Consider the following 20,873-nt stretch of genomic DNA (forward strand, 5'->3'; position numbering starts at 1 on the left):
GTGGTGGGCCCTCAAGACATCCCAGGTAGAGCTGTCAGAGGAGCAAGCAAGGTGCCTTCTCTCCCCCATCCTATCCACTCCCCTGGGTGAGAAGTGAACTCATGCAAAAGCACCTCTGACATCAGGATCTCCACTGACCAAGAACAACAACTGTGAGTGGGGTGGAGGGAGTGGCCTATTAAAGGAACTTTTGTTTTTGGGCTTTCTCATTGCAAGGTGAGAACCTGTGTCCAAGGACACTGCTTAATGTACTATGGGGTGAGTGTTTTGCTCATGGTCTTATGCTTACAAATCATGCTTTTTCCCATGTTAATGCTGGGTTACTTTCCCTTTATTTGTATTAAAAGTTTCTTTTCTACACACAGACTCAGTGCTTGCGAGAGGGGAAGTGTTGCCTCTTTGAGGCGCCTAGGGGGTGGCATGTAATTTTCCTAGGTTACCGGATGGGGGCTGGAGCCGGTTTTGCATTTTGTTGTTGTTATAAAGGAACCCCTAGATATTAAACCCAGCCCTGGTTGCTGCCAACTCCACCTGGCAGAAGGGCTACACCTGCTATCAGGAGAACATGAGTGGGGAGGGAGTCATCCACTGTAGTACAAAGATGCCATAAGGCCTCTCCAAAGAATATCCCTGATACAACAGGCTCTCTATGGGAATCCCCAATAAAGAATCACTCTGGGAGAGGCAGGGAGCAGAAGGAAATAATGGCAAGGACCCTATGTATCCCAGAAATAGCACATAGAGGCCTTTGCAATGGGAATGCAAGACTCTGGCATCTGAGTGTTTGATTCAGATGATAGTGACTCTTCAATCAGAACAGGCTAAGCACAGTTCTGTTAACCTTCACTCATACAATAAGAGGAACAACATTTTGTTACCCCTGCATTTGACACTAAAGAGATTTGTAACCCAACACCAGCCAAAGAGATCATTTGGGCTAAGCGGTCCCATCATGCTGAGCACCTAAGCAGGGTGGGTGTGCTCATGCAAATACCAGCTCAGGGAGAGTCCATTCAGACCCTGCTTATACTTATACAGGGATGAATCTGAGCCAGGGTTTTTGCTCCCAGCCAAAGGTCAAATTAACATTGCTGTAGGAACCTTAGCATAAATGGCAACAAGAGCAAAACTTCCTTCTCTTTATTCCTAAAATCACTGCATCTTTAGGGCTATCCTATACTTCAGCATATCACCGGAGGGCTATCATCTGGCAAATGGATAGTGTTGAGTCTAAAAAGGAAAACATTCTACTGGGGCAAGAGCAAGAACCAGTAAGTTTCCCTTTAAACAAATAGGAAGCTTGCAAGACTTCCTCTTATCTCATGGGAGCATTTCACTTTCCGTGGATATAAATTATATATATAAATTACACCTATTGGTGGAAGTAAAGATGTTTTATGGTTGTCCAGACTGAGCTATGACTGATTAAAAGTATAACACATCATTCCATTCTTTTCCTCCCACTGGTCTTTAAGCTACACTACACACAACATTCATTTTTCCTTTAAAGATGCTGGGGTGGGGGGACAACAACCAACCCATATCACAGAAGAGTTTTAAACACCCTATATTTTTCCTCCACTTGGTTGTTCGGGTCAATGGAAAACACAAATACAGCAGATGTTCCCTGTAAAGATGTCTATGGGAGCTGGGCTCATGAGCATTAAGTATATATTATAAGGCAGTAGATTATTGCCCTGGAAGCAAAAATAACAATTTCATAATAAGATGTGGGGTGTTGGAAGAGGGGATGAGGCATGAACTTGTACTGTTTCTTGAAAGGTACTGTTATGAAAGGTACTATGAAACATTATATGGCATGACAGGGGATACTGTAACAGTATCTCCAGTGAGAGATGGTGAAATTGTCACAAATCAGTGTTCATGCTCTTTTCTCTGTTGATATGTTGTTGTTCTTTTATTACATTAAAGGGGAACATCTTTATCTCTTGGTGATTAGGGTGGGTTGTGACACTGCCTAATGCAGAAGGAGCTGTAATATCAAGAAGACAACCGTGAAATAGCACATTACACACTGAACTGAACAGCAGGCTCATTTACATTCTTTTAATTTGGAAATATGAAAACTCAGGAACTGTGCTCTCTCCTTGCATTTCCTTATTTGGAAAGCATATCCATTTCATGTATGATCATTTAGCATTTAACTGGTACAAGCCGTGCAAATGCCAGGAGCGAATGTTTCAAAGCAGACAGCAGGAATGCCAGCTTTCTTTGTAAATAACGTGTGCTAAAAACAAACTCTAAGCATTATGCAGCACACATCACTTTCGGTGCCTGGGCCTGATCCCACAGAACCTTATATATACCAGTCATCTCTTAGAAAGCTATTGGAGCTGATGATGTGAAGTTTGTAGGATTGGGCCCTTTGCCCTTTATGTTCTGGTGTGGATGCTAATAAAGTGGGGCAGGTGAATTTAGATTACTATGATTCTATATCATAAATCACAAGTGATGATGCTTAGGAAAAGACCTTTGGATCAACCAACCTCAAACCTGTGCTGAGCAGAATCTTTTACATGAATCTCATTAATCTTATTAGCACTTTATCCAACCTATTTGAGAATCCCTCTACTAATGGTGACTCATGTTCAGTAACTGACTAAGCAGCTTATTCTATTGCCTGTATAATAGCCCTTATTATTAAGACATTTATTGTGTATCTAAACTGAATTGTTTCTTCCACTTTTAATTTTAGACCCTTTTACTGTCTCAGCTGCAGGAAAGTCCATTCTGATAGCACACAGACATCAGCACAGTCTTATCCTGTTCCCGTCAATAGCTCCTTTTCCTTCTGGCTATATAAATGACATTCCATCAGCCTCTCTTCATAGTTATATCCTCTCTTCCCTTTCTCATTTTAGTTGCCCATCTTTCGGCTCTCTCCAACTTTTTAATGTCCTCTTTAGAATAAAAAGCTTAAAAATGCACACAGCATTTCAAGCAAAGCCTTACCCAGACTTCATAATGCTGCATTTCTTACTTCTTTTGTAATACAAGAGAGTCCTCTCTATATATACACTTTATTATCCATTACAACCCGCAGGGTTTTTTTCTATATTAATGTTTTCTAAATAGCAATCTCCCATTTTATACACATGTTGATTGTTATTATTTCTCTCTAGGTGCATTACTGTCACATTTATCAATATTAAATAAATCTCATTCTGTTGGTATCTGTCCATGTCTTTGAGTTTGCCAGATAGTTCTACAATTAAGATTTACCTTTCCTACCTTTTAAAATATATATATATATAATATTTAAAATATATAAAAAATTGTACATATATAATTTGTAAACATAGGGTAGGGATGGTAAACATGTATGTATGTGTATATGTATGTATGTATGTATGTATGTGTATATATATATATATATATGTATATAATTTGTTTTTCAATATCAAAATGCTTCATAAGGAACAAGCCATAAAGGGAGCAAGAAAGTCTAACCTCCTTTTCACAAGGCATTAAGAAGTCCTTCTGTACCTCCCTTGGAAATGCCCTGTCTCTCATATTGTTATTAATTAGAGCTCTCTCTGGAGGACAACAATTCCATTTCATGACAACTTTTTGGGTAAGGTTGGCACAACTTGATTTTTTTTTTTTTTTAAATAATTTCAATTTGTATTTTCACACTTGCACAAAATAATAGGGGGGGTCAGACTATAATTATTTAATGAGAAGCAGCATTTTTCTTTCTTTGCCTATATATATTTCAATTTTTATTGATGGAAATATTTTTTCATCGGTTCAAGTGCATACAGTGAAATTAACATTTACTGATGCTTACCAAAAAAATCTAATCCTTCCAAACCTACATTTGAGGTTTTGTAGTTGGTTTTTCTTCTGCATTGGAATGAAAACAAGACATTTGGAACACTTTTGTGAATTGTGTTTGAAATGGCTGTTTTCCAATAAGAAAAGTGAGGTTTTCAGTTAGGCTTTGAGTCTCTCTCCTGTTAAAGGTGACCAGAAAGCCTGGGACCTCAAAAATCATTGAAATCAATACGTCTTTGAAAAACAGTATATTTCAGTGAAATTTCATGTAATCAAAAATGTTCCAACCAAATCTATTGTTATTACGTTCGTACTTAATGGCCCTACCCAAGATCAGGAGCAATTTTGCTAGACACTACACTATATGCATAGTAACTCAAAAAGCTTACTATCTATGGCAATCAAAGGATACAGTGGTCCAAGAATGGTCCAAGTATTTTCAGTGAAGAACGTATAAAGAAATGAAAAATGTTTGATTTTATGTGAAGTTTATCATTGAATTTTTTCAATGAAATGAAAGCAGAAACACTTTGGAGGTTTTACTTTCTTTTTCCAGAGGAAGAAATTAAGAGGAACGGTGGGAGGAGGCAATGAAAACTGAACATTTTTCACTTCTTGTTGAAAATTTGGAAAGTTTCAGCTAAAATGAAAATTTTCAAGGAAGATTTTCATTTTGGAAATAAAGCCATATTTGATTGATTGATTGATAGACCAGTTCTGACAAGTTTGGGGAAAAGCAAAAAATGTTATTTCAAAGGGAACTGAGCCACACAAAGATTAAGGCCCCAATTCATCCCTATTCAGCAAAGCATTTAAGCACATGCCTAAAGTTAAGCATATGCCAAAGTCCCACTGACCTCAATCAGTTAAGTGCTTTGCTGAACATGGACAGACTTAAGCATGTGCTTAAATGCCTTGCTGAACTGGGGCTCAAGGATATGTCTACACAGCAAAGAAAAATCCGCAGCTGGCCCATGCTATCTGACTCAGGCTTGCAGGGTTTAGGCTGTGGGACTGTTTCATTGCTGTGTGCATTTCTGGACTTGGGCTGGAACCTGAGCTCTGGGACTCTCCCTCATTGCACGGTCCTAGAGTCCAGGCTCCAGCCCAAGCCCAGAAGTCTACATAGGAATGAAACAGCCTTGCAGCCCGAACCCCACGAGCCTAAGTCGGCTGGCATGGGCCAGCTGCAGGTGTCTAGTTGCTGTGTAGACGTAGCCTTAGGACTTCCCTAAACTCACATGGAAAGACTGTTCAAGAATAAGAAATTTAGCTCAGATCTGGGTGAAATCCTGGCCCCCTTGAAATCAGTGGGAGTTTCGCCAAACCTAATTATCTATTTTTCTGTATTCTGGCAGGCCTAATATCTCCAATCCCATTGTGCTAGGACCTTCTTAAAGTCCCAGATCCAATGAGCTCACAATCTAAAAGACCAGACAGACAGGTATAAACTTCTCCCCTTTTGAAGCTGGGAAGGGAGTCAGGGATAGCCTAACAGGTGATCTTTGATTATTCAAAATTTGCCAGGATTTGGTCTCCGGATATCTTTTTTAACTGCTTAATCTACATATGTAATTAAGATTGTTGTGGGGTCAGCTGTGAAAGCGGATTACTTCTAAGGTACAAGTCTAGCAGCTAAGAGAGTAGCTAATGTTACTGAAGGGACTAGTAATTCACTTTAACCATTTCTTAAAAACTTTTCAATACTTTCCTCCTCAATGTTCTCTGGCCCCATGACTAGCCCCACTAATCCTGTGGTTCTCATTTTATTCCCTGCCATGTTCATCTTATTTAAGTTTCATTTCAAGATAGAAAAATAGAAGAAATTACTTCCTGCCTGAAGCCTTGTTTTCCAGATTAGTGACATGAGATTCGACTCCTAGTAACTTAAAGGGAATATTTTCCTCTTTGCCCTCGATAGTACTGAGAGATCTTTAGCCCAACTAGTCTTTTTGCACCAAATCCAAGCTCTTGAGAATTGCAGTTTTTCTGCTGCTAGAGGCGGTAGCACTGCCACCTGTGGGGTCTGACCCATGTGACTTAAAGGAGACTTCCTTAGGGGTTAGAGGCTTGTTTTAAGGTACAACCAATATTTTCTCAACTCCTTAGGGGTTCCTCTTATCTCTTCCAGCAAAATAACTATCAATCAAACTGATCCAGTGGAGTTAATAGCCAGAAAGAATAGAGCAGGTCTCCAGGGCTCAGCCAAGCACATTGCCCCTTGCCCCTTATTGTTTTTTTTTAATAGCATCTCTAAATTTAATTCATAGGAGTTTACATTGGTCTCCAGATTTATTTTTGTTTTTGGAAAGGATGGACACCGGAAGGAATTTAGTGCAGGTGAAAGGTGCAGGATTAACAGCCTCAGAAAAGCTCCTCTTTTTATCCACAGAATAGGTAAAACTGAAAACTTTCCCACACTATTTATTTGTAGTACAGCATTGCCTGCAGGCTACAATGGAGATTGTCCTTCCACCCTCAGTTGTGTCAGGCACATCCTCCTCTGATGTAAGTAGTCACAGCTCTATTGAATTCAAGGCAGGTATCCGGTGAAGTCAGTGGAGCTGTGACAGTTCACACCAGCTAAAGATCTGCCCATAGTGAAAAGTGGCCCCTATCCTGATGAGGGAATTCAGAGGAATAGAGTGAATGGATTTGCCCAAGATCACAGAGCAAGTCAGTGGCTTAGCTGAGACTAGAATTCAGGTCTCCTGATGCCTAGCAACTCCTAAGTACACAGCAGCGCTGTTCTGGAAGGACTGCATACAAGCAGTGGCACAAAAGATTGGTCTGGTCCATCTTTGATGATTGCAGTGCTGTTCTAGACATTTTGATTCCAGGATATTAGAGAGACTTGTATCAACTGTACTGCACAAGAACACCAAGTCAGTTCAGATCAACCCTGGAACAACCATTCCTGCAAGAACCCATTTTTTTTCTCCCCATCACCACTTTGGGATTGCAGCAATAATTATCTTCCGTTTGTGATCTGTCACCTAGATTTCAGCTACATTCACCTTCTTTCTGACTTCTCCTTAACTCTTAAAAGGAGGATATATAGCAGACTATCCCCAAATGAATGGTTCAGAGGATGTGTCACACAAGGAGTTATTTTTTATGCAGTGTTATATCAAAACTTTTACAGAAATCATTACAAATTGTGTGTGTTGTGTAACCTTTTTTCACCATCTATAATTACAGTACATTTTAAAAAAAATCTTGGATTCTTCTGACGTGACCTACATTTAGGCTTGGCAGGAATCAATTTTTATTTCAATTTCAATGGTAACATTTTACTATCCATATTCTTTATAGTTATTTTTTATTTTTATCTAGGTAAATATTTTTCATCCAGGAAAGTGTCTCCTATTATCATCTGTAAAAAGCAAAACCCTTCTTAGGTGCTGGTGGAGTGACTTCAGTTAAATTATGTCTGCTAATAACTCATATGCCACCATCTTTTGCCCTAAATCTATATAAGATGGAGATGACACAGTTTTCATTAAACTGTTTCTGACACAATGGACTCATAGTTTGATCCCATATAATTATCTTTTCTGGCATGTGTCACGATGGTGCAGCACATATCACAAGTAAAATTCAGAGTAGTAAAGAAAGAAAGCAGGAAAAATTATAATACTAATTATTAACAATTAGGAAAGATTTTGAGGGAACAATGCAAAGAGCTGCATTAAAGAGTCTCTGGTTTATACGACACTGAGTTTACAGGAATAAATAGAGAGGGTTGTCATGAACATATTGTACATTTAGATAAAACAGGAAAAACCCATATGGGATATGATGAAGTGTTAACAACAAGATCATTAATAAAATAATATGCCTTCTGGAATCAAAATCTATTAGATTAGAGGAAACAACAGCAGGTTAGCCTCTGGGTACTTAAGGAAAGGATTTATATAATCAAGGTGAGTGTGGCAGCAGTGCTGTCTAGAGATTAGAAGAGAGGCGTGGGAGCAGGAGATCTGTGATGTATGCCAAACACTGTAACTGACTCAGACCTTGATCCTGCAAAGATCCCTCAAACCCTCTTGCCTACCCAGAGCCAAACTGAAGTAGTGGGCATCTTGACAGACAGACAGACAGATTCACACACATGGATCAGTTTGCAGGACTGGAGCCTAAGGATATGTCTACACTTAAACCACTACAGCGGCACAGCTGTACACTGTAGTTCTTCACTGTAGACACTACCTACACCAACTGGAGGGGTTCTCCCACTGGTGTAGGTAATTCACCTCCCTGAAAGGCAGTGGTTAGGAAGATGGAAGGATTTTTTCATTGACCTAGTGCTGTCTACATCGGAGGCTAGGTTAGCATAGTTATGTGTCTCAGGACTGTGGATTTTTCACACTCCTGAGAGATGTAGCTATCCTGCTGTAAATTCCTAGTGTATACCAGAGACTGGGCACCTTCTTTAAGGAAATTCAGTATTCCTTATGAACCATGCTATGGAAGTGCAAAGTAGTGGTGTTACTATATTTTGTCCTTCAGAAAATGTAGCAAATATTGGGAAATTTAATTGTTACGCCTCCATCAGTCACACTGGAGTCCAAATGTGAATTCTGAGAAATTTTTAATTTCAGATGAATATATATTAACATAAAATAATAGGGTACAATCTGTAAAAAGAATGTGGGTCTTTGGTTCAAAACTCAAAGGGGGGGAATTGGAGATGGATGCCTCTGTGTTGACACTAGTATGTGTGCTAAAGTTTTTTTGCAAAGCAGATATAAAAGGCCAAGGCTATAACTATTTTGCCACACTAATGATCCTAAGTGCTTTGGGAAAATTGCCGCTAAGCAATTTACCCAAAGTATTTGTGGAAAAGGGCTTAAGAATTATTGATGATAAGAAAATAACAGATATTAATGAGGATTTTCTGCAAGCTAGTGTATCACCAGAGAATTTACAAGTCAACTTTAATTCCATCCTGGAGAATACTTAAATCTTAAAGAAAATTACTGGCTTACTAAGTGAGGAATCTACATTACAATTGTCGGCAGTAATCCTCCTCTACCTCCTCATACAAAAGAGACCAAATCCATTAATCTAAAAGTTTTTATTCAATACTCTCATGCCAGGAACTGTCTCCAAATTGGGATGAGAGAAAAACATTAAACAAACCATAAACACTCACTCAGTAAATAAAGAGGAAGCTAGGCCAGTTTGGCCGCCTTGATTTATACAGGAGCCCTGACAAAGCAGCGCTAAGAAAGGATAGAATGTGACATGACTATATATGATATTATATTTTCCACACACCAAGAATAACCATATACTAGGTCACCAGAGATCAACAATGGTCCTCTGTGCTTTTCTGACATCATTATATTCACTCAGCTCTGAACATTGGAGTGTTTTTCCCCCTTATCTGATGTATTGCTATGAGTTTTGGGGTTCACCTTTGTCCTGCCCTTCTCATGGGCAGCAAGTATAAGAGGCTTGGGAAGGCTTAGCCTCCCGAAACACCCACCGCTGTAAGCTCCCGCTCCATCTCTCCCCCGCCCCTGCCAAATCCCCGCCCATGCTCCACCCACACTCCCTCCAAGGCCCTGCTCCTACTCAGCCCCTCCCTGCCCACCGCTCACGCTTTTTGAGGGAGAGGGCAAAGAGGAGTGGGTGGAGGGACCTCAGGGGAGGGGACAAAGAGGCATGAGTGGGGGGGAGGGGCGAAGAGGCATGAACAGAGGGAGACGTTGGGGGTGGGGGCAAAGAGGCATGAGCAGTGGGCCAGGGGAAACTCAGGGCAGGGGGCGAAGATCTCGGGGAGGAGGCAAAAATATGTGAGTGGGGGTTCTTGGGGTAGGGGGCCGAGCAGGAACGGGGCTTGGGATGGAGCAGGGGTGGAGCACAGGCAGGGCCTCTAGAGGAGGAGGCCGAGCAGGGGGTAGGGCAACCCCCTCGCCCAGACTCCCCAAAGGCAGAACTCATGTGCCACCCATGGCCCTTCTCCTACCATTGCCACCCTTCATCTGCCTGATCTCACTCTCTCTGTCCATTATGCTTCTTGCCCTCCTTTTTACCACCCTTTCTGCACCCCTCCCCTTCAGTTCTCCTTTCCCTTTGCACCCCTCTTTTCCTTCTGCAGTGTCCCATCCCTCAATGCCTTTGTTCCCCTTCTTCAAACCCAGTACCCACTCCCCAGCCTCAAAAATCTAGAACTAGATTGGTTGAAAAAGAGGCCTGACTAAAACTACGTACAAGCAGCAAGATGAATGGTGAACTGTGAAAGGGAGTATCTGAGCTAGATCGTTCAGCCTTTGAAAGACTGCTAGTAATCATTGTGAAAGGATATTTGTGCCCTTAATGGCTCGAGAAAGCAGTGAGTCCAAACTTTATTGTGTTTGTGGGTAACTAGAGAAAACTGGCTTGGAAAACCAGGATAGTGGCTCTGGATTCGGAAGGGCTTGGTGAGTTGGTCTTGGGGACAGTAATGAAGAACTGGTGTCTAGACAGTGTGATGCTGGCTCTCTCTAACACCTCTGGTCGGTCAGTCAGTCAGGAGATAGCTTTCAAGGGATGTAATGTATTCTTGGTTTTTGTTTTTGTTTTTTTCTCTGTAACCAGGATGCCATATCCAGCTTAACCTAAAGGTTTAAATCTACATATATTGAAATGCTTCATTTTAGTTCCATTCTGTTTTTAATAAATCTTGTTTTTGTTCAGATTACTGTTGTGTGGGAAATTTTATGTAGACATTCCCAAGGAAAAGAAAACCCTGGAAGCTGTAAGGAGAGATGCTGAAGGGTAAAGTTTCTGGAACCTACATCTCCCTCTCAGTATCAGTCCAGGGGCATAGGCAGAGATGCCTGCTCCCAGTGAGTTGGGTTTGCCTGCTGCAGCCTGATGGCAACACAAAGGGAGAAGCTGAAAGACCAAGGAGGAGATGAGAGTTGGCAGAGGTGTTGGTAACACCTCCTCCTCCATCAGTCCTGTCACCCAGCTCCACCCCCATTCAAAAAAATCACTTTTATAATTAATATAATTCTGGAACAGGTGCAGCCTTCCTTGCGTCACAGACAGTCCAGAAATGTGTCGTGTACCAAAGAATACCAGCTGTGGCTGACTCACGCCTGCTGCTCAAGGCTTTGCCACTGGCCCTCCGCCAATTGACTAATACTCTCTTGCCAGCAAATCCTGATCCCACCTGATTTATTGCTACTGATCCTACAGAACTTCCCCATCTCTCTGCACAGCTGCTTGCCCTCTGCAAGCTTCCTGCTTTCTTCTAACTGTAGTGTGTACTGTCTTAGTAACATAGTGTGTGCTGTCTAGCAACAAACCATATCCTTACTGAGAGATTTACTTGTCAGTGCAATAGAATAAAAAGCAAAGATCTTTCCACTACTGCTGCCTTCAGGTGCTGCTGTAACTGTGGCTGTTCCACTCCCCTTTTCCTCCCTCATTGGCACTGCTGATGGTTGACTCTCTATTTCTCCTTGATGATGGAGACAAAGCTGATGACCCTCCTCCTTGTCTCTGCAGCAGCCAGGGCGGCCTCTGGCAGCAGAGTCCCACCTCCAGTGTGACAAAATATACCCCTGTACTCACATCCTACACACTACTGCAATAATCTTTGTACAGGATATACCCAGTAAGGTATCATTTGAAAACTCATAATTTGCTGGCCAGTATTTTCCTGATAAAATATGTGTGGCAACATTGTATGTGACATTATAAGATTCCCCTGCATGATGTTATTAATATGTTCAAAACCCCACAGCCCTACACAGGCAGAAGTTGGGTCTGTCCTAAACAAAGGGAGGAATGTGTGCTTGCCTTAATTTGCACGTAAGCAGTGAACAGAGTCATCAAGCATGGAGGGAAAACAAAGGCAGAAAAAACCAGCTGGGAATATCCTTCCACGTAGATTCTTTGTCTTCTGGTCTCAGCTGGAAATGTTTTCAAGAGAGGGAGTGAAACTATAAAAAGGAGGGACAAACACCTCTAGGCACCGCTCTCTCCCCCTGCCCATTGCATCCAAAAAGACAAAAGGAAGCAGCCACTGGAGTTTGGGGGAGGGTTTCTGACCTGAGAGTCTGGTCAGTAATGTGATGGAGTATGTGGTGAGAAACCACTTGATTCTGATATAGGTTGTTAAGTTAGGCACTAATAAGTGTTTTATTTTTATTTTTCTAGTTATCATTTCTCTTTTATGACTTATACTCATTAAAATCTCTCTTTGTAGCTAATAAACTAGTTTTACTGTTTTATCTAATCCACTGTGTTTAAGGTGGAGTGTTTGGATACTCTATTTAAAACAATTAAAGGGAATAATATGCCATTTTAAGGAATAATGGATTTAATATGCTTGTGCTGTCCAGGAGAGAGCTGGGGAGTATAGGACATACAGTTCTGGGGGAAGATCCAGAACTGGAGGCATGTTGGGATCACCCTGAAGCATAACCCAGGCTGGTAAGAGCCAAGCTGTGGCTGACTGGCTGCAGCATACAGAGACGTAGCTGTGAGTGACTTACATGCAGAAGGCTGTTTGTGAGCAATCCAGGTTGGAGGCTACAGCTGCAAGGCATTGTAAAGGGCATCCTAGGTTGCAAGACAGGGTGACACAGCTCCCCACTAGTCTGGATTGTGCTCAGGTATGTCACACCCACTCTCCTGGTCCAGCTGTTTTGTTCATGCCCCCAAATCAGACATTCCCAGGAAATCTACATCCTCTTCTGGCCTCAGCTACTCCGGATTGTCATCACTCAAGGGCAGAAGCTCTGGTGCTTGCATGTCATTTGACAAATAGATATGATCCTCTGTCGTCTTACAACTCTGCCATCACTTAAACCAGCTTTAAAAGACAAGGATCTAGTTTACATAACATGAGAATGGCCATATTGGGTCAGACCAATGGTCCATCTAGCCCAGTATCCTGTCTTCCAACAGTGGCCAAACCAGGTGCTTCAGAGGGAATGAACAGAACAGGGCAATTATCAAGGGATCCATCCCCTGTCGTCCTTTCCCACCTTCTGGCAACAGAGGCTAGGGACACTTCAGAGCATGATTTTGCATGAGAATAGTTTGCTAGAGGATAGTACTCAGAAGCCACGTTGGCCTGGTGCATATTGAAATATTTGGTATAGACTAGGTCTTTTGGGCCCAACTCTCTGTCTGTAGCATGATAGTCACGGTTTTGTTTTTGAAAAGCTTGTTTCCGTAATAATCCATCTCAACATGGAGGGGGAAGTAAGTCCAAATGAGTTTTTGTCTTCCTTCCGATCATCAGCTGGCCTAGGCTCACTCGGATCATAATTGGAGGAGTGGTTCTGTATTTCAAAAGAAAACAAGCCAGTTTCATATCCAAGCTCTCATTAATCATCTTCTTCATCCCCTCTTCAAAAAGTTCTCACAGCTCTCTTCAGGAGGCTGTTGAAGGTCGATGATATGGGGAAGTTTGAATATGTTTGATCTAATTTTTGCTCAGAAAATTTTTAAACTCAATGCTTTTCACCAACAATGGACCACATTTTACAAGTCCTACTGGTAGTCCATATTGGAAAGAGATCTTCCTGAGCTTCTCGCAGGTAACAGTGGAGATTGTTGAGGTCCTTTCATGTGCTTCCAACCATTTTCAAATGTGCATCCACAATAATTAGAAAAGATTTGCCTCATGTATGGACCTCCAAAGCCTATATGTATGCGGGACCCTGGGTGTCTTGGCCATTCCCCGGGTTGAAAGGATGACAGCATCTGGATCTGGTGGCATACCTGACATTGGTGACCTCCTTCTACTACTTTTTTCAAATCCTCATCCAGTTTGGCCACCACACACAACTCTGAATCAAAGATTACATGTGTGAAATGCCAGGGTCTTCTCTGTCTAACTCTGTCAGAATTCAATGTGGTCCTTGTGAGAAAATAATGACTCTTGTGCCTCACAATATACATTCCTTCCCTAAGCTCAGTGTACTCCCAGCCCTAAATGGGTGGAACTCTTTCCCCTTACTCTGCAGCATGTGCTGTGGCACTCAGGATAAGGCAGGATCCTGTATAATCCACTTCCTTATCTGGAAAGCCTTTACTGGGTCTGGTTGAGATGTTCTATGAGTAATCCAATCTCTCCTGGAAGCTAGTGAGAACCAGGTTGTTCTGGTAATGGCAATCAACAGGGGGCATCTGCATTGGCAGGCTGATGTTCTGCTTTATAGATTATCCTAGACTCATAAGTGGCTGAAGTCAAAGCTCTTTGCTGTAGCCAGGCTTCTGCCATGGTCAACCACACCCTCGTTTTCACTGAAGAGTCCCAAAAGTGGTTTATGAGCTATCTGAATGGTACAAGGCTTCCCATAAAGGTATTGACTGGAATTTTTTTATTCCAAAAATAATAGCTAGACTGTCTCTGAGAATAACTCCGTTAAGCTTTAGTCAGTGACCTGGAGACAAATCCAATTGGCTGTTCTCTGTAAAGATTTTCTTGGGCCTAATTTTAAAGCCTGACCCGAACCCAACTAGACACAGCCGATCTGAATCCAAACCAAACCCAACAGTGTTGAGTTGTTTTCATCCTGACGCAATTCAACCCTGACACTTATTGTCACGTCTTGTCAGGTTTGGGGGTTCGGTTTGAATTGCAAAGGTTCTGCTCAGGGAGCACCTTTCCCATGCTCTCGCCGCCACAGCACTGCCAGTCACCGCTATTCCTGGACCTTGGATCAAGGCTCCTGCACCCCAACAGCAGCACATGGGGCAGAGGCACAAAAAGCAAACAAAGTAACGCCACTCTCGCCTCCAGCCCAGGGCCTGTGGTAATGTGCTCTGATGTCTCCCTTAGTCTATAAAGAAGCTGGCTGGGCCTGGCCCACTCACCTGTGCTCTGACATAGCCTGTCACCCAGGAGCCAGCTGAGAAGAGAGGCGGTGGCAGACGAGGAAAGAGGCAGCAATGGCAGCGGCTCTGGGGATCCTGTGTGGCATGCTTAGCCTCTCCTTCAGCCAGACCCAGTATGAAAAATGTCCACTGCTGATAAGCTGCCACCACCAAACTGCCCCTGCAGCAGCTGTTTCATATTTCCCCTGCATGGAGCCACCTGAACAGGCCTTCCCCAGAGACGCTGGGAGCCAGCTGCAGATGGAAGCAGGACTAGTCTCTTCCTCGTAGGCTGCGCTCTCAGCTGGGCCCCAGCCTGAGATTAGAACTCTCCACACCCATGCACTCTCTGTGAAAGTTGGCAATAGTGCAGTTATTGGAAACTGTGGGGTAGAGTGGGGCCACTAGGAGGGAGGACAGCCAAAGGTGGGGAGGGGCTGGAGAAAGGAGAGCAGAGGACCAGGGGATGTTGAAGAGGGGAAGGGAAGACTATCCTTCATGAGCTTGAATGTATATTGTACAAACTACAACTGACCTGACCTGAACCCAACGTTTGTAGTTGGGTCTGGTTGGGTTTAAAGCCTCTAGTTCTCCAATATCCCTTATGTTATGTGACAATACTACCCCTTCCCTGTACGACAGGATTAATTTTTTGGCCCAGGTCAAAATGAACAAGGAGCTGCAAGGATTTAAGAAGCTTTTTTAGACCCTGGAAATCTCATGTGTCTGTTTCCAAGGTCCCCCTTCCTCAAGAGTTAATGCAAAGGGTCTAAAAGAACTGAAACACCTGGAAGAAACCTATGATAACTTAATGTACCTAAATATGCTCATAGCTCAGATGTGTTCTGGGGGACTGGGACATGTTCAGTTGCCAAGACCTTGTCTATCCCATAGCCTAGATATACCACTTCTGTTCTCTGTTTACTTTGTTTTAAGTGAGGTCCCACTGCCTCCATTCTTTGAAGTACCTTCTCCAGTGCTGACAGATATTCGGCTTCACTCCTCACTACAACACACAGGATACCTTTTGATCAATTTTTCCTGGCTTTCTGGAAAATTGCAGTGGTTGACAGTACTCCATACGGCAATTGACTGTACTGGTTTAAGCCCATATGCATGTCAATAGTGGTAAATTTCTTACAATCCTACACCAGCCTCATCTGTACGTACACCTGCAACATGTCTGGCTTATTACATTTTTTACACCTTCCCCTCCTTTCTCCAGTATCACTAGCAAGTCCTCTGTCCAAGGAATCAGAGATTTGATCAGAGTTAATTTTAAAGCCCAAACCATACTCAAACCCTAGCCAAGCACAGCCAACCTGAACCCAACTTGAGAGTGTCAAGTTGTTTTCAGAACCAACCCAAACCCGACACTTCCTGCCAAACCTGAATCAGCACCGTTTTCTCCTCCATGGGGCGTGTCCTGGTGGGGACTTCCTGCTCCCCAGGCCCAATACCTACCATCCTTCTCTGCCCCTCCTGCCTGTGAGGTTGGCAGGGTGGCTGCATGCCCTGCTCCTGCTGGCTTCAATTAGGATAAATGTATTAACATTCTCTGTCTGATTACTCATGGACAGCCGTCCATGTCCCAAAATGGTCATGTAGGCAAAGTCTGAGTGGCACTTTCCCTGCTCAGCAGCTGAAAGGGGGGCACATTATTTGCATGAGCTTTGTATTTGCATGAGTACAATTAAGTACTCAGCATATTGCAGAAGCACACTAGGTGTTGAGCATGATGGGAAATGGTCAATGTGTCTGGTATTGTGTTACAAGTCACTTTTGTGTTAACTGCAGGGGTAATGAAATGTTGTCCTTCAGTTGTATGAACAAATGGCATCAGATCTGTGTTTAGCCTGTTCTGATTTAAAAAAAAATTCACTCTCACCCAAACAGAGCCCAAAAAGGGTGGCGGACGGATGTTTCAGCATTGCAAGGGGAGAGAGCAGGGTGAGAAGTCTCCTGTTGAGAGTGCACTAGCCCTGGCAAAGGGCTACCCTCAGGCATGGATTGATGATCTCCTCCCACTGTTAAATGGTAGAATTAATGGTTTTGTTTGTTAAAAGGAGGGACGTTGCTTCTGTTTCAGCAGAAGATTTTCCTGTGAGCTGAAATTCACTAAGAGCTGAATCACTAGGGAGATTGGGAAACCTTGACTGACAACCACCAGAGAGGTGCCAGCAGTGGGTAGAACCTGTAGACTTTGTGATTGGTCAGCACCAGTAAATAGCAGGAGCAACAGCAGTCAATGCCAGCAGATGGTGAGATCGGTCGGTGCCAGCAGACAGCGGGAGCCAGGAGCAGTCAGTGCCTGCAGATGCCAGGATCGGTTAGCATCTGTAGACAGAGGGAGGCCAGCAGACGGCAGGAGCCAGGAGCGGTTGGTGCCAGCAGATGGCGAGAGCCAGCAGTGGGTACTCAGTGAGGCCCGGAAGTGTCAGGAGGCAGCAGTGGAGGAGGCCTGGTCAAGCCTGAGTCCAGCAGGAGCCTGCAGAGGGGGACTGGCTGAGCCCCAACCGAGAAGTGGATATTGCAACTACGATGGTCAGTACAGGGGAAAGCAAGAAGGGAGAGGCGAAGGACACACCCCAGTACTCTGGGATGGGTTTGGCTCATTGAGTACATGAATTCTGTTTGCACTGTTTCCCAAACCAGTGTTGTGTTGCTTCCCTTCTGTTATTAAAAGGTTTACTTTCTACACTCAGACTTTGTGCTTGCGAGAGGAGAAGTATTGCCTTTTGGGGCGCCCAGGGTATAGTGTGTGATTTCCCAGGTGACTGGGTGGGGGCTCGAGCCAGTTTGGTGTGGTATCATTGACAGGGACCTCTAGATATAGAACCCGGCCCTTGCTGCTGCTGCCTCTGTCTGGCAGAAGGGTTACAGCCACTTAACTCAATCTCTTGTTGATAGTCTCAGTAGAGAGCAGCCAAATGTAGAATGGGCTTGGAGATGCAAATAGCCTCTTGCTCCTACAGTTGTTTCCTTTAGGTCAGAGCCCCCGTACAGCAGCCTACCCTGCTGCTGCTGGTATTGCATTTTGCCTGTGGCATGTTGAAACCTGTACTGGGGATTAAATTGTCAAAGTGGATGAAGGATGGCAGAAAGGTCATTTTAACCCACAATCATGGTATGTGAAATGGTTGCTGAAAGAAAGCACAGAAGGGAGACAAAAGAATGATGTAAAATGTTTTCTTTAAACCAAAAGAACAAAAGATTTGAGGTTTTCAAGGCTGCTGGTTCTAGACTGATATGGCAACAGATTTAATCTTTTTACAATAAGAGGATGGATCCATTTATGGACCATTGGATTCTTGTCTTGACTGGTCAGTGTTGATAAGACAAGGTCCCTGCCATTATTGGATTTTGCGGGAGGGAGCACTTGGATATTTACACAGTTCAAAATGACACAGGGCTTTGAGCATGGCAGGGAGGTTGAAGCATCATGACCACCTGCCTCAGCATGGGTGGATGGACTAGACAACCACTTGTGAGCCCTTCCAGCCTTACATTTCTATGATTCCATATTCTGGCCCCCAATGATTTATCCTCTTTTTATTGGGCCGCCTTCTTCCTGATCATGAAAGATGTACTATCCAGGCCAGATGATCATGGAAGTATAGGACTAGAAGGGACCTCAAGAGGTCTTCTTAGTCCAGTCTTCTGCACTCAAGGCTGAGCTAAGTATTATCTAGACTGTCCTGACAGTTGTTTGTCTAACGTGCTCTTAAAAACTCCAATGACTGAGCTTCCACAGCCTCATTAGGCAATTTATTCCAGTTCTTTACTACTCTGACAGTTAAGAAGTTTTTCCTAATGTCCAGCCTAAACCTCCCTTGCTGCAATTTAAGCCCATTGCTTCTTCTCCTAGCTTCAGAGGTTACAAGAACAATTTTTTTCTCCCTCCTCCTTGAAAAACCTTTTATGTACTTGAAAACTGTTACCATGTCCCCCCCCCCCCCAGTCTTCTCTTCCTCAGACTGAACAAACCCAATTTTTTAAATCTTTCCATCCTTTCTAGATCTTTAATCATTTTTGTTGCTCTTCTCTAGACTTTCTCCAGTTTTTCCACATCTTGCCTGAAATGTGACATCCAGAACCGGACACACTACTCCAGCTGAGGACTTATCAGCATGGAATAGAATGAAAGAATTACTTTTTGTGTCTTGCTTACCACAGTCCTGCTAATACATCCCAGAATGATTGTTTTTATTTGCAACAGTGTTACACTGTTGACCCATATGTAGCCTGTGATCCACCTTGACCCCCCATGTCCCTTTCCACAGTATTCCTTCCTAGGCAGTCATGTCCCATTTTGTATGTATGCAACTGATTGTTCCTTCCTAAATGGAGTACTTTGCATTTGTCCTTATTGAATTTCATCTTATTTATTTCAAACCATTTCTCCAGTTTGTCTAGATAATTTTGAATTTTAATCCTATCCTCCAAAGCATTTGCAACCCCTCCCAGGTTGGTATAATCTGCAAATTTTATACGTGTATTCGCTATGCCATTATCTAAATCATCTATGAAGATATTGAACACAACAGGACCCAGGACCGATCCCTGAAGGGCCCCACTTGAAATGCCCTTCCAGTTTCACTGTGAACCACTGATAACTACTCTCTGGAAATGGTTCTCCAACCTACCTTATAATAGCTCCGTCTATATTATATTTTGCTAGTTTGTTTATGAGAAGGTCATTGCATACAGTATCAAAAACCTTACTAAAGTCAAGATATATCACATCTACTTCTTCCTCCCATTCACAAGGCTTGTGACCTGTCAAAGAAAGCTATTAGGTTGGTTTGACATGATTTGTTCTTGACAAATCCATGCTGATTGTCACTTATCTTATTATCTTTTAGGTGTTTGCAAATTAATTGCTAGATTATTTGCTCCATTATCTTTTCAGGTACTTAAATTAAGCTGTCCCCAGGTTGTCCTTATTACCCTTTATATAGATTGGCACTATATGTAGCCTTTTCCAGTCCTCTGGAATCAATCCAATCTTTCATGACTTTTTGAAGATAATCGCTAATGGCTCAGATATCTCTTCAGTCAACTCCTTAAATATTTTAGGATGTATTTCATCAAGCCGTGGTGACTTGAAGTCATCTAACTTGTCTAAATAATTTTTAACTTTTGTTCTTTCTCTCAGATACTACCTCATTTTCACCGGTATTCACTATGTTAGACATCCAATCACTACTAAACTTTTTGGTGAAACTGAAACAAAAAAGACATTTAGCACTTCTGCCATTTCCACATTTTCTGTTATTACTTTTTCATCCTCATTGAGTAATGGACCTATCTTTTTCTTGGTCTTCCTCTTGCTTCTAATGTATGTATAGAAAGTTTTCTTGTTACCCTTTATGTCTCTAGCTAAACTTAATCTCATTTTGTGCCTTGGTCTTTCTAATTTTGTCCCTAATGTTTGTGTTTGTTTATATCCATCCTTTGTGATTTGACCTAGTTTTCACTTTTTGAAGGACTCTTTTTTTTTAAGCTTCAGATCACTGAAGATTTCCTGATTAAGCCAGGGTGGTCTTTTGCTGTCTTCTCATCTTTCGTGTTCAGTGGGATAGTTGGCTCTTGTGCCCTTAATAATGTCTCTCTGAAAAACTGATGTAATAATAAATTTTGATGTAACCAGATAACTTCCCTTTCTCTATGGTTGTGGCCTAAGCAATGTCTGAGATGTGAAATTAAAGTTTCTGATAACTTCCTCCAGTGTGCCAGTTACCTCCCCTTTCTTGTTCTTCTCTCTCTATGCTATCTCAGTCTTTTTGCCTTCTGTCTAACATTAGTCTAGCTTAGCCAGCCAGAACAAATGCAGCCTTACAGGATTTTGCTATGGCCAGTTTATCAAGGCAAATACAATACCAAACAGTCAGATCCATGGCGAAAAATTTGCCTCCAGCCAATCAACCAGAGGAAAATAAGACTAGTCTAGCCAAACATCTCCCAGGGTCAGGGGAATAAAGCTGTGGCCCAGGACTGGCTAATGCATCATGGGTATAGCACTGCAAATCAGTGGATATCCTCTTTATATCCGAGGACCGTTCTTTTTAGATCATGGATCGGATGTGGATGGTCATGGATTCTGTGGCTTTCTGGGACCCACGTGGAGTAGCAGTCAGCCCCAGGCCAATGTGGAACAGCTGAGTGGTAAGCTGACCCCAGGGCCACTGCCGAACAGCTGTTTGGCCGGCTGGCTGGAACAGCTGATCAGCGCCAGGGGG

This window comes from Emydura macquarii, unplaced genomic scaffold (genome assembly GCF_026122565.2).
Source record: "Emydura macquarii macquarii isolate MOO-44397 ecotype Brisbane River unplaced genomic scaffold, CSIRO-AGI_Emac_v2 contig_2975, whole genome shotgun sequence".
In the NCBI taxonomy this organism is placed as follows: Eukaryota; Metazoa; Chordata; order Testudines; family Chelidae; genus Emydura; species Emydura macquarii.